This window comes from Nymphaea colorata, chromosome 9 (genome assembly GCF_008831285.2).
Source record: "Nymphaea colorata isolate Beijing-Zhang1983 chromosome 9, ASM883128v2, whole genome shotgun sequence".
NCBI classification, from domain to species: domain Eukaryota; kingdom Viridiplantae; phylum Streptophyta; class Magnoliopsida; order Nymphaeales; family Nymphaeaceae; genus Nymphaea; species Nymphaea colorata.
In genome coordinates this window covers 234,508-250,008 of record NC_045146.1, presented here as the reverse complement: position 1 = coordinate 250,008, position 15,501 = coordinate 234,508, and the positions used below count along the sequence as shown (strand labels likewise).

Sequence of the window (15,501 nt, the reverse complement as noted above, 5' to 3'; positions counted from 1 at the left end):
CAGAGGGAAGACTGTAAAACTTGTTTTATGAATATGGCATAATAATTTGGGTGGATTTTGAAAAGTGTTCTAGAAATTTGCCCTAACTTACTTTCAAAGTAAATTCACGAAATAGTTATAAACTATTCTTTTTATCAAATAAGCCTTTCAAACAACTTATATTCAATTCAGCATTAAATTGATAGAATGGACCATCGGTTGTTGAGGTTGAATTGAATGACATTGAAATTGCTCGCAAGGGCACACTCGGCTAGTAGGTGTTTTAAATCCTATGACAAGTTTAAAAAAAACAAAAAAAAACCAATTAAAGTTTTTTTTGTTAAAATCTTCCATGTAGGTAATATTTAGTGTCCTCCTTATTTGTTATATTCAGGTCAGTCAATTCGGTACATTTGACAACATTAAAATTTTGAACATATACGCTGAAAATATGGAAAAGTAAATATATTTTCTGATATATTTTTTTAATGTGCAATATTTTATATCTATCATGAACTTAGATGCCAATTTCTTTAATATTAGGTTGGCAAACATACTTTAATTATATGTACTTCTTGAGGGATTTAGTCCACACGACAAAAGGAAAAGAAAAAGAGAAAGGTCCTTTTTATTCTTTTCCTATTATTTTTAACGTTGTTGATTTTTTCATTATGTTTACTTAGGAAAAACTATCTTTAGTGTAAAACTTCAAAAATTATATGTTTATGTTTCTACCACTAAGTTTCTGACTTGCTTTAGGGTTGGAGTGTATTTATAAAGTGTATTTATAATATACCTTTCAATTCGAGTATTATATCTATCACAGTTTCAATTAACTTAAAAAAATGCTTAAATTAAAAGGATTTGAAGAGCTCTATACTTGCCTCAAGATTACTTAAATTTTTTCCCAACAAATGTAACAAGTAGGATAACGTCCAAATAGGTTCATACGTCACTCCTTTCTCTATTCAATCTCTTTTTTAAAGAACTATAAAAAGGTACAAACTTTGGGCATGAATATTATATCGGCGTATACTTTTTCGAAAATTGTTTAAATGTAGTATCTTCAAATATGAACAAGTTTTTGTTGTTCCTTTTCCATAAAACCCCCAATAAAATAAATCATAACAATAAACAAATAACTGGATATGTGGGCAACTTTACATAGTAGTTATATAGTATAACATGAACATGACCCTTGGCTTTTTTTATATTTAATTAGTTAAATTATAAGAATATAAAATATGCTTTGATCAGGCTTTTGGTTGAAGTAGTTGAAGTGAGTTTGGATTCAAACTATTTATTAAGCCCTTAGAAGATTGGTCATTTGGTCTTTGATTTTTAAGACAATAAAAAATATATTTTATGCTGGTTTTAGGTTTTTTTATTTTTAAATAAGAATCGGTGCTATTTGTTTGGAAAAAAGACTTTCGTCTCTATACTTTCAATATAAATATTACGCTTTTATTTGCACTCAAAGTAATCCTTAGACCAAGGGTAGAATTGTCTTTTTAGTTAAGTTTGATTCTCTTTTTGGTAAACCCAACTTAACTGTTCTAACTTTAGAGATACATTCGTCCAAATTTAACAAAGAAGAAATCCAAGGATTTGAAAAATAGGGCAATTTCTATTCAAAACAAAGCATTACTCAATTTTGGTGTGTGTATATATATATATATATATATAAAAGATGGCAATCTCTCTCTTATGTGATCAACTACCCTTTATAATCATCCTATCATCCTCTCCGCTTTAAGCTTGTTTGGTTAGAGGGAAAGGAAGGGAAATGAAGGGATTGAGCAATCTCTCTTTTGTTTGGTCGGCTAATTAGAAAGGAAAGAAAGGAAGGGAAATGAAGAAAGTGTGTTTGGCTGCGGCGGGATGGAAATGAAAGGGATGGATTGTGTAGTGTAAATGCAATTCCTTCCAAATCGAACGGATTGAAAAGAAAAGGAAATGAATGAAAGAAGAAGAGTCTTTTTATTCTTACAATACCCCTCTCATTCCTTTCCTTTCATTTATATCCAAACAAGTTTTTAAATCACATCTTTCCTTTTCATTTCATTCATTTCATTTCCCTTTCTTTTCTCTTCCCTTTCCTTTCTTTTCCCTCTCTTTCTTTCCCTCCAACCAAAACATTTGACTTCCTATTTTGAGTTATTAGATCGACGATAAAATGTCACCTAGCCCTGGGTCTAGAAACTTAGTTTTTCACCCAGTGCGCAGTTTTATGAAAAAAAAAATATAAACTAAAAATCTGGGCAAAAGGATTTTCAAATTCTTCCAAACAGTTTTGCGAAGAACATTCATAAGCATATGAAAAACAACTTTCCACATGGTTCATATGGCAGTTGAGGAACAAGGTGAAATATGATAAGGAACAAGTAGTTGGTATTTGTTGTTCTAGATTTTGGAAATCTTGCATAGAACAATACAGAAAAGTAAACTGAAATATAATGGACAATCAAAGAGTGGAAATCCAGCTACGCCAAAGTATCATGTCAGCAGATTGGAGCTTTCGAGAATGAGTATGTTACAAAATCCATATTGCATCTTAGCATGAAGAAGGTTTGAACCACATTGCAGGATTGATTAGAAGCAACAATGGAGGATACAAGTTCAGAGTCTGTTCTTGGTCTAAAGAAGGGAGAGTATTATCTGAGAACTGGGTTTTGAACAAATGTCTAGGTAAGATTAATACCAACAAGCATACAATTGTCATACAAGCCAACAATGAGACTTGAAAAGATGAATTAAACAAAGCCATCAAAGGTACCACAGAAAGGGCTAGGCAGGCACCTTTTGCACATGCAGAGTCATCTTAGTAGATTGCAGTTGTCATACCAACTGCCATCAGTAGAAGTTTGCAGTATGTTACTTTTATGTTTCAGTGATAGGGGATATAAAGAATGTGTTATATGACAAGTGGTCTGGTATCCGAGTCAACTATCCTTTTGGTAATGTAATCATCTTGAGAAAGATTTGAATTTTTGTTGTATATATCTCTTTTTTGTCTAATAAAATGGACGAGGGCCTATCCCTCAACAAGTTTTCACCGGAAGAACTAACTTTTTATTGTTTATGTTGATTAACATCATTCTTAAATGTTTAGAATCCCTAAACCCATTAAGGGTAAAATTTTTCTTGTAGTTAAATTTGACAATTTGGTTAGAATTCATCTTTAAGTATGTTTGTTAGCTTCAAATATTGATTTATCCAAGTTATAAAAAAAGAAGCATTTGAACCAAAGAAGAAGAAGAAAATAAATTTGTGTGTGTGTGTGTGGAAATTAGTAGAAACCAGACCTGTAGGTCAGTGACAAAAACCAGTTCGTTTGAATGTGATGTGTAAGGTATGTTTTTTCCAATCTAACTTTATAGGTATGATCATAAGTATAAGCTAATGTAAAACATATATCTAAGTTGATCATTTCTTGAACTTCAATTGATAAGCAAAAATGGATGGCACCCCTACCATCAATACTTTGATAATAAAAAATCGCCATTTATCATAAAAATAACTTCAATCAAAGCATGTTTTATATCATTATAGTTTTTTATAAATATATTATATTTAAAATAAATTTTTAGCAAAATATTAAAGTCTAGTTTTTGTCCATGTCCTACGGTCCTAACTGTCGGGTTACCACCAATTTCTCTCTCTTTCTTTTTCTTTATATATATATATAGGCAAACACAACATACACACATGCTAAATTCTTAAGTGGTAGATTTATCAGGAATGATCTCTGTATTCACAGAAAAATAATGAGAAAAAGAAGATAGGTTCTTAGTCATTTACTATTAATATATATATATATATATATATATATATATATATATATATATATATATATATATATATATATATATATATATATATATATATATATATATATAGAGAGAGAGAGAGAGAGAGAGAGAGATTAAATTTAATTAAGTTTTTTTTGTGGGATTGAAACTTTGTCTCCCCAAACGGACAACGCTACGCGGGTGATTGTTTTAAAGGCTATAAGTGTACTTGAACAAAATTGGTCGACTACTATTGATACCTTTGTTTTGTATTCTTCTTACGTTACCCCTCTCACGTGCAATACATTATTTTGTTGCATTTGCGTGTCGTATACTATATATACATATACATATATATATATATATATATATATATATATATATATATATATATATATATATATATATATATATAGTTCTACAGTCAACCCACTTGAAGAAAAATTCGTCATCTAATCTAATTCATCCACTTATAGAGATAATCTAGGAAGACTAGTGCTTCTTTCCAGTCAATGGCATGTTGCTCTTCCAAGGAGAGTTAATAATGCCATGAAATTAAAGAGTCTCGAGCTAGCTGATATGGTGAATAAAACTTTGCCATGTATTTACTTTGGGGAAATGGTTTTCAGTGTAAAATCCCCGAAACCATACCCGAAAGTATGTAGCGTATGAAGTAAACCTATGGTATATCCTTTAACTCATCTGTCGTGTTTATCAACCACAATTGAGAACGACTATAGGATTCGAATATCAGACCCCTTGAGTGGAAGCCACTTTGCCATCTAGCTGTGCTACGCCCCCTAACCCAGTGCATTTTATTCTTTTATTTTTATTAAAAAGCGAAGCAAGTTGTAAGCCCTAGAGGTCATTCAAAATAAAATACATATGATACATGGATACAATAAGTGAGATCCGGCCCATCGTAGGCATCTTGGAAATCCAAATAACATTTTTGGTGGTGAACTATTGTGCTTTTGTCTCATCGAGAGAGTTAAAAGGACATGACAGAGACTCTACTTTCTTGTACATTTTCATGAAAAACGATCAGACAATGGACCATAACTCACGAGCAACTTTTGAGAAAACTGTGGCATAAATTAAGAGGAGCATTTGAACGGGAGGACTCGAAGAATAACAGGAACGAAGAGAGAGGTTGCAGTTCTACTGCAACGACATTTTGCAGAGATAAATTGTTTCTGCATCTAATCAAACAGCACAAGTTGGTAGGGCCTCAGAAGATCAGCCAGCAGTGAAGAGACAAGATCCGCTACTTAGGGCGAGGAACTGATGTGAATTTCCACGGTTAGGAGACACAATATCTATGTTTATAGGAGATAATGGGACCTAATACCCTTTGGCAACACATAGCTACGCACTGTATATCGAAAGAGAGTACTCAGCTACTCGACCAAGGTGGGGCGGAGCGCGAATCATTTAATTAAAGGTACTAGTTATAAAATTTTACATTTCTAAAGGGCACTAATATGTAAAATGAGAAAAATTACCAGTAACTATCAATATAAAAAAATAAGCATTTTCTTTATATATATATATATATATATATATATATATATATATATATATATATATATATATATATATATATATATATATATATATATATATATATAATCAGTACAGTAGGAGGAGGACTCCATATAGCTAGACCACCAAGAAGTTTGTGTACGGTATCTTTGAGGTAAAAACTAGGCTTCATTACATTGGACACAACTAAATTGAACCTCATGTAAATCTTGTTTTCATGATGCATGTTTGTATAACAACTTAGTTTGTTTGAATATGCAAGATCACGCACTGAGCGTAAGAAATAAACCCTAGGTGAGCTTTGACCATCAAGCATGAAGAGGTGAGCACTAGAGAAAAGCTCAGCATCCCAAGGGGGTTGGTCCAACGGGGTTGAATAAGGCTAGCAGGCGACCAGTCTTCACTTCAATTTCCTGAGGTTTAATTCTTTGTGTTGCGAACAAGAGGCCATCGACATGCAAGTTGAAGGGTGGTGGGGCCAACATCTCGAGGCACCGACCCAGGTCTTGTACCTGAGGGATGAGTGGTCGATTGGTCAAACCCCGCTCACCCCAAAGAAAAGCTTAGATAATCCAATGGCAAAGTTGAGACTTTGATTAATGAAGGGTCTTCAAGTTCATGGCCTTCAAACTTTGCTTGTAGCACCTAATATGCAGTGGTATGAAAACTTAGACCTTGTTTTTCAATAACAAAAAAACCCCTAAGACAAGAAACTTAATAGGACTCTCCTGGTAGAGGCAAATTGGGTGAGCAAAATGGTAATTTCCATCTATTCATATGAAGTGTTTTGGCAAGTTAGAGAAAGGCTTATGTGAGTTGTTAAGGAACTAGATTTTGATTGGATATTCAACCAAACTGCTCCAAAATATATATCATGTATCATGCATAGGAAAAAAAAAAAAAAAGCCCAATTGAAAATCGGATTGGATTTAGATTTAAGAAGCAACACCCGATCAAATTCAGTTTTTAATCAATATACAATCAGATCCAGATTCAAATTCAAATTCGGAGGCAGTTTAATATTCATACACTTTGTGAGTCGGTTCTTAAGTGCATTTAAAAGTCAGATTTGGGTGAGGGTTCAGATGTAATATAGATTTTTCCTCTATGTGAACATCCCATGAATCGGATACAGTATACGAGTCGGGTTAAATTAGGGATCCATTCAGTCAGCTGCAGTAAAGAAACTAGGAGCTGCTAATCGACTCGGATCCAATACGCAAACTTTGTATCACTCCAAATCAGTGTACGCAATTTGACAACATAGTTTACATGAAAATATCGGGCCGTTAGGTAGTCCGGGTTGGATCCAATTTTCACAACCCATAGCTCACATCCAAAAATCAGTTTGATTTTCAGCTAAAATAACTCAATTCTTTAGAGTATACCACCTCATTGGTTATTATTTTTAAACTACATACATGAGAGCATGTTTGATTGCTCATATTTAGGGCTGCACAACGACTGGTTTTGCCTCGAACTCTCTCGAAAAAAAATTGTCTCCAGCTCAACTTGGCGTTACTCGAAATGTTAAATTATTCGAGTTCAAGTTGTAAGAACTCGACCCGTATAAACTAGGGCTAGTTCGACTGTGTAAAACCAGTTCATCATAGTTGAATTAGTCAAACGGGTTAACAAGTTAAACGAGTTGATGAGTTAAAAAGAAATGTGACAAGTTAATGGAAACAAGTTAAATGAGTTTTATCGAGTCGAGCTTGAGCCCGAGCTCCATGCTATATAGTCGAGTTGAGCTCAAGCCTATTCTGTGGAGCTTGAATCAAGTTTGAGCTCGAGTTTTTGTTAGTCAAGTTGAGCTCAACTCAACTCGTGTGCAGCCTTCCTCATATTGTATGGTGGGACCGTCAGTAATTGTCAACTGGGTTGGTTCATATTCATATTTATACATCGGAGGAACTTTAGGTTAGCTTGCATTATAACCCATTTATACTAACAAATATGGTAGCTATGTTTATTAATTAAGGAAAGACCATGTAGATAAACAAGAGAAGCACTCATAACACAGTAAAAAGAAACTATCCATGAGCTGCTAGCACTTTTACTCCATTTATCCTAACAGACTCCTACAGTACACATAATCATGTATGTATATACCGAGCACAAACAGGTATTCGGTACATATCCATGAACGCATACATACATACATACATACACATATACATACGTAAACACTCAGAAAGCTCACACGCTTTCGCACACACAATGCACTACCACCACTTGCTTCTCTTTATTTAGATATGGAGTGCTTAATGGGTTCCGCAGGTACAATTCACACATTTGCAGCTTGCACCACACTTGCACTTGCCGCCGCTCTCGGCCGCCATTGGCACCTCCACCACTTCATCAAAGTAGCTGCAGTAAGCAGTAAAATCAAATTGTAATTAGCTTGATTATAAAAGGAGGGCCTTAATCTTAAGATACTGTGATTTATAAGCTTAATCAAGTTCTTTTCTTCTCTTCATGTCAGGAGCTCACTAGGACCAAACCCTAATTGATGTTGCAGCATAACTTTAACCCTAACTGCTTCCCAATATCAAACTCCATTCAAAAGAAAGGCTTTTATAGCATCAATATATCCCTAGTGAGTCAAATAAATCAGCCCCACATAGTGGCAGAGCACCATGTTGCTAGTGTGGGCAGTTGCCTACACAGACCCACATAAATTGATTTATTACATACTATTTTCCCACAATATTTTAGTATGTATTTCAAGGGATTAATATTTTTCTGAAAAATTTGGATTTCTTATGTATTAGTACCCTTAGTAAAGGGTTAACAAAGATCATTCAGAGAGTTTTGGTTGTGTTCGCTCGCTGTTCGTATCATCTATCACTTTGAAGCTTTTTTTTTTTTTCAAAAACCTGACTGGCACAAAATAAATGCAGAATGTTGAAACAAATCACAAGAAAAATTGTGAAAATCTGTTATCTAAATGATCGAGTTTGAAAGTTAAGATTGTTAATCTGAAAGTCTGTTCTATGCATCAGATTTCATGTATTTATTTGACAAATAGCTTGAATATTTCATCTGCATCTATCTCTTCTTCCCCCATGGTTGGATCTGTTAAAACCAGCAGGAAGACAGTCGTGAACCGGTTTGCGAGTACCTTGCTAGATTCAAAGATCAGTTATCCACGATGACTTCACCGATGAATTATAAACCTACAGGCCTAGAAAAGTTGAATTCTAATTAAGATCTTCTTAATCTCCGTCCATTTGAAACTGTTCTTGAAACGCAGGAAGCCAGTTCCTGTTTTGAATCTCCAAAGAATCAATTCCCTGTGCTGTAAAGAGGGAGGTCACAAACTTGTGAGTGGAAACGTGACAAGGGCCATGACCTTCTTTTAAGATTTAAATTTTGAATATTTTAATTTAGCATATATTAAAACAATTGAAAAGGTTAAAATTTTGAATTAATAATTTGGTCCCTGCAACAAAAAATTCATAGCTCCATCCTTTGAGCAGCATCCCCCATGTACCCTAAAAAGAAAAGGATTAGATGGGAAAGTTTAGCTCTCTTCTTGAGTACGAGGATAAAATACTTTTCTTCTGTTCACCCAAAAATTTCAAGTTCCATGGAGACTATGCTAAAAACTCGGTGCCTAATTAGAAGAAGAAAACATGTAAAGATTTTGCAAGTTAGTGGCATCAAATAGTTTTGTAGATCAATAGATATCTAAGCCAAAATTTGGCATTAAAATCTTTCATTCACCTCTTCTCGGTCTCAACGATGTCGATCCCGTAAGAGTTTCCTTTCTTCCTGCAATCAAATAAACAAGGATTAAACTTAAGAACAAGTCTGTGATTATGCTCAACGAGTACGCTAATTACTGGTATACAACAGTGGCAGCAGAACCAGGATTTTTTTGCTGAGGAGCGCTCGAGTCTATGAGAGCCGCCTCATACATCTCGGCCACTGGTGTGCAGGAAAGAAATTGAGATACTTACACGCACTGGCTCTTGTCAGCACAGTCGCAGTTGCCACAGGTGGACATGGTGATGAAGATGGTAATGGAGAAGAGAATGAACAGAGGTGGGTGGAGGAATAACAAAGGAGACTTGGATGCAATGAGCAAGGGTGAAGAAGGTGAGGTACTTATAGATGTTAGAGCGGGCCTTTGTGTGGACTGAACCCTTGCTTGCTCTTGCTTTCCTGTGTGAGGCACGCGCTTCTAGAGGGCACCACCCAAATGGAATCCCAATTATCCTTTCAGAGGGAGAAGAGGCAATGGTGTGGAGGACTGGCAGCCTCTCATGTCATCATCATGCGCGAAATATCACAAACTTTGCGTGTAATAGTGCTTCGTCTCCGTTTGGCTGTTCTTGATCTTTGAACATCTTCCGCGCAGGTAAGACAATGCATTGCACTTGGAAAATTCCAGACGCCATCCAATTCGTGAACGTCTCCAAGATGAAGACGCGAATGCATGTTCTTATTTTCGGATCCATCATCCGGTGCATTTTTCGTGATATATATATACTTAAAATTTATTTACTAAATAAATTAAAGGAACGGAGGCCTACCCTCCAAGAGGTCTTAGTATAGAGTTTACTAAAAAATGAGTTCATGATCATGTGATTCAATATTGTTTTTAAGTTTTAAACGGATAGAGGTTTTGTTCAGGTATAAAACGATGAGCAATGAAAAAAATATGGTCAAATTTTAAAAATATTAAAACATTAAAAAATATAAACGAAAAACTGATAAGAGAACGTCAAAAAAATAAGTAGTAAGCAACAAATAAATATTGGACAACAGAAACAAGCAGTTTGACATTAAAAAACGTAAAAAAAAGACCTTTAAAATAAAAGAAAATGAGAAAAGAATGAAAAACACATTTTTTTCTTCCTGATATTTTTTTCATTTTGTTCGGCTGACTTATTTTTTGTCGCTTTTTTATTAAAAACACGTTTTTTTACTATGGATTCAACATATACAAGTCAGTTGAAGCACATGGTTGGAAAAACAATCATAGCTAAAAATTATATTTATTCATTTGTAATAAATTAAAAAAATAATTTTGAAGTTCAATTCTCTCTCTCTCTCTCTCTCTCTCCCACTAGATTTTGCAATAGTTTCAAATTTTGCCTCCCTCTCTAGAACCGCCTTTTTATGATATTAAAAGAAATCATATGGGACATTTGATTTTACGTCTCTTACTTTTTTACTCTTATTTTTTATATGGCATAATGAACTCTTCATTAATTTGTCAAAAATAAACTGTCCTGGCATAATTGAAACTTCTTGATTAATTTAGCATTCTGAGATTGGTTTCTAAGGTTTCTCCTTCTTACCAATATTAAGATGGAGAGGAAATGTGGACAATGGACACAAGTCTCTATTATACAGCAGAGAGATTCCTCCAGGTCGTGTTTGATGGCCATTACACATTCTGATTAATACTTAATACTGTTTGCTGCTCCTTCCAGGTCGTGTTTGATAGTCTGGGACTTAAGATTTCAATCTTGATTGAAAGATGTGTTTAGGGAGACGGATCTCAGTAACATGAATTTTGCTACATGTTAAAAACCATAGATTCAAAGTCTGATTGGAAGGAAAAGAGTCCATTCCTAAAATTCATATTCATAGATATGAAATCAATCACCTCGGATTTTAAATCTGCATAAAACAAACACAACCTTTCAATTAATCAAGCGCCATCGTTTTCTTTTCTCCTTTACAATGTAACCAAGCAAAGTGATGTCATATCAATGTTGAGATGACATCAAAGAAGGCAACTTTGTAAGAAAGATAGGGAAAGAAAATGCTGAATGAAAAGCAGACAGGAGCAAGAAACAAACAACTGGACACATCATGATCAGGACACGCTGCACGTTAGGACAGGCGACACCGGTCCTGCTTTATTGCCTGCAGTCATTCTCCGTCAAAAAAAAAGGCAACCGCTCAACATCTTCAATCATATATATATATATATATATATATATAATTTAACTTTATTGATATGGTCTTGACAATGGGTTGGCGGATCACTTGTTAAACTTTAATAATGTTTTTATAATAAAAAAATAAACAGCCCCCATAATAAAAAAAATCAATATTATTTATTAAAACAACTTGAATCAAAGCATGTTTTATATCAAAATGGCCTTTACAAATATATTAAGATGCTTATATTGTATTTAAAATAATTTTTGAACAAAAAATCAATGGGTCTCGCTTTTATCCTTGACCTAAGTGTTTAGTTACCAACTTCTATGTATATAAATATGAATTGAATTCCTCTTGTCATTGTATTCCGTGCAACCATAATCACCTCATACATTGCATCAAATGGGTGTGATTGAATACAATGCACCAGACGATATGTTGTAAGAATTCAAAGGATTTCTCGGTCCCCGAACTCTGAGAAATATAGATATATAAGTGTGTTTGTGTGTGTGTGTACGTGTGAGATTGCACTCTCCACACCTTTTTATCAAATATTGGTGACCGCAAAAACCATATTCTTTCGTGGGGGCATGCTATCTTTGACCAATCAACTTGTGTTCTATCCATTTCATTTTTGCGTTGCATTATTGTTTCATTCTTTTACTTACCTTAAGTGTTTGTTTCTTAGTTTTAACCATAATAGACAACAAACGGGATGTATAGTCCATGAAGTTTCAAACAATGTTATCATAATCGGACGATTTTGATTTGGTGCCCAGTTCCACACTGACACCTGTCAATTTCTAAATATTTTAAGACTTATTATTTTTAATTATTTTTAACGATTTTTTTATTTATTTTCTCTGAAAAATGGGATTTTTTTTACCAATTCAACTGAATTGACCAGTTCAGGGAATTAACAGCCTGACTGATTGGGTTCAGGACTTCATTTTTATATCACTGGTTTTAGAAGTTTAAATTTCACACCAATCATGGCAAGAAGGTCGAAGAGAACCCACCTACTTTGGGGGAAAAAAAAAATCCTTTCTGCAATTTTATCCGGGAGTTGTTTGTTGGTTAGGTGAAATGTTTGAACTGATGATGCACTACTGTGGCCAGTACGGATGTACAACCAGTGAGCCGAGCTCAAGCTCGCCCAGTTCAACTTCGACTTGGCTCACTTCGAGCTTTACTCAAGTTTTATAAGGTGAGCTCGAGCTCAATTCACTTAACCAAGTCCTAGTTCGAGCTCGAGCTCGAGCTTATTTAAGCTTGTGTCCCTTAATATTTTATGGTTAAAATTTTTACATTTTTATTTAAGCCATTTTGAAGTTACAAAAAATAACTATCAGTGTTAAACGAGTCTAATTGACTCGAGTTCATCCAACTCGAACTCGACATGTTTACAAACTTGAGTTATCAACTAAGCTCGGTCACAACTCATTTAACTTACAAGTCGAGCTTAACGGAGCGAGTTCAAGTCAAATCTGAGTTGACTCGACTCATTGAACATTCCTAGTGGCCAATAGACAGTTGATTGCTGCATCCATTTGTGCAGTGCGGGTACATTTCTAAGGCACCAATGCAGCCGTGGACTCCGAGGGTAAGGGTAAAGGTAGAGACTGAGATTTAGCTCTCTATTGGGTGGTGTGATTCTGGTGTGCTCATCGAAAACAGTTCATGCTATCAACGGAAACGATGAAAGCATTTGCCTTTTGCCGATCCAGAATAGGTTATAGAACTCTGGCAAAAACAAGGGATTGTCCGCCGGCGAGCCTAACCTTTTTCGCCACGCGCCCTGCTGGCCCCATTGGGTGCCTGTGCATATAACCAGCTTGGCACCGGATGGGTGGGGGCACGTGGCATTTAGGAGGGCCTCCGAAGACGCTCCCTCATCTTTCCCGAGCACACATAAATCCATCTCAGAAGATCCCTCATAAGTTCACATGCAAAACAAATCAGGTTGTGCTGTATATTTGAATCCAAATCAGACCCATAGTTCACTGAAGCAATATTTCGTTACTTCCAATCTGAAATTGAATCCCACGCTGCTGCCCATATGTTTTAAGGCCAAAAAATGATGGAACAAGTGAGGGCATTCTTATTACTCAACGAAGCTCGTTGAGAAGTTTTATTTATGATCAACATAATTGAAGATAATGTACAATCAGAATTTACCTGCAAAATTCATGGCTTCGATGTCTTATGTCTACCACCTGACGCTACAACTCAGGAAAACCTTAATTAGTCTTTTATAGTTTTTTTAAATATAATTAAAAGATCTTGCCTTGCGACGCTCAGCTGTTAACTAAGAACTTTAAACTTAGCTCGGTGGGTTCGGTTTCTCGGGTTTATTACATGCGGAAACTGCACCTGGTTAGAGAGACTTAGTCGCTGATAAACAAAGATTTGTCATGTTCTATTTAACTTTATGGATCTTCTTTTCTTTTTCTCTCCAAAAATAGATGTTTTTGGATAATAGTGACAGTAACCCATTTGCTCTTTTCTCCCTTTCAAACAATAAAGGATAAGATCATCCAGAGACAGGTGGAGTGTTGTTATGATCAGAGTTTGTGGCCCTTCCACTATTTCAGAAATTTGAGTGACCCCCCATTTCTTTTCAATAGCTTTTAGAAAGGAACCTGACTCTAAAAAAATGTTAAAGGCTACTTTCCAACATGTTGGAAAATTCGGAAAAGAAAAATGATTCAAATGGAACCTGAGAAAAAATATGACTGTTTTAACATGTAGAATCTAGGGTTTAGCATGCAGTTCTTAGGAAAATTGCTAACAAAGAGCTTCACTCAACTGGTTTGGGGGGGGGATCGATTTGGGGCCTTCAAGTTGAAAAAGTAATGGATTCAATACATGATATGTATTTACTTGAACTGATAAAGGTCCGGCCATCTCCAGTTTGGTATATCAAATTGAAGAAAAGCTTTTCTCTAGCTTTTCTTAGAGTTTCCACAATTCTTTCTCATAAAACATTTGTACTTTAGGACTGCAACAAATGGGAAGCACCAACAAGGAATTTTAGTTAAACTTAAAACCAAAACACGGACACAAACAGTGTCATCACTTTCTAGGGCCCTCTCATCATGTGCGCAACTTTGTGGATTTAGCAAATGTGAGAGCGATTGACGAACCTCAGTGTTCGAATCTCTCATGGCTTATCTGTGATTATCATTCAAATTTTTAATCATTTTCTTCTCATATTTAGGTTGATGAGAATGATTTTCACAACTGAAGATTTGTATGTAAATTGTATGTGAACTTGAGTCAACTGCAGGGGCAGCAGGGTTAAGAAACAAATCCAAACTCGGTAGAAGAAACTCAGAGGAAAGATATTTGTGACCTCTTTAATTAGGGGGGAGTGAATGTAAGTGTGTACATGGCATTTTTTCGGATACTTTTAGTCTAATAGGGATGTTAAATGAATTGGGTTCAAATTGGATATCCAGCCAGGCTGCTTCAAAAGGTTCAAACATTAAAAAAAATTAAAAATTAAAAATTAAAACACAGTTAAAAAATCAGACCAGATTGAGATTCAAGAAATGACATCCTATCTGATGCCAATTCATATTCGTCTTTAAATCAATATTTGATCATATTTGGATATGGTTTAGATTCAGTTTCAACAAATACCTCATATCTAATATCAATATATAAAAGTCATAATGTGGTTTGAATTCAGTCGCATGTTTTCAGGGTGGATTTGGATTCACATATGAAAATAAAAGCTGAAGTCAGATTGTATTCAAATATAAATATAAAAATGGGTCTGAAAATGATATAAATTATGTTCATCCGTATTTGAATCCCAATCTAAACCAGAATATGTGAATATTCGATAAATTAAACAAAATCAAGGGTACATCCAATTCAAATCCGAACAGTTAACATTCCTATAGTGATGAAGCTAGAAACTGTGATAAAAGAGGTGCTAATATGTAAATTGTTGAGCATACGCCCTCCTCTCTTATACGTGTCTCTCCTGCTGCAATATAGCCCATTCATCAGGCTTTCCTCTTTCTTTTTCGTTTGTAGCATGAGAAAACAAGATGTGAGGCTCTTAGCGGCACAAAACACCAGACACGCCCATCACACGAGATCGACTAGCAAACAAAAAATTTAAAAAATTGGGGATTTTTTTCCGAGAAATGCAATAGATGTCCGACATAAATAAATGGTTTGTAAATTTTAATTTGATAAGTTGCTTTCATTGGGTTAGCAAAAAATAAAACCGTAACGTTGTCATGTCATGTTTCGAAAATAATGT

The 15,501-nt window shown here is 34.8% G+C and overlaps 1 long non-coding RNA gene across 1 annotated transcript; it reads right to left on the bottom strand.

The window, feature by feature from the left end:
- Positions 1-7,338: 7,338 nt before the first annotated feature.
- On the bottom strand, positions 7,339-9,438 carry LOC116260001 (uncharacterized). Its single transcript, XR_004174017.2, has 3 exons — positions 9,281-9,438; positions 9,045-9,092; positions 7,339-7,685 (listed from the first exon to the last, which is right to left on the bottom strand). It is a non-coding gene; the product is annotated as an uncharacterized LOC116260001 (long non-coding RNA).
- Positions 9,439-15,501: the final 6,063 nt, after the last annotated feature.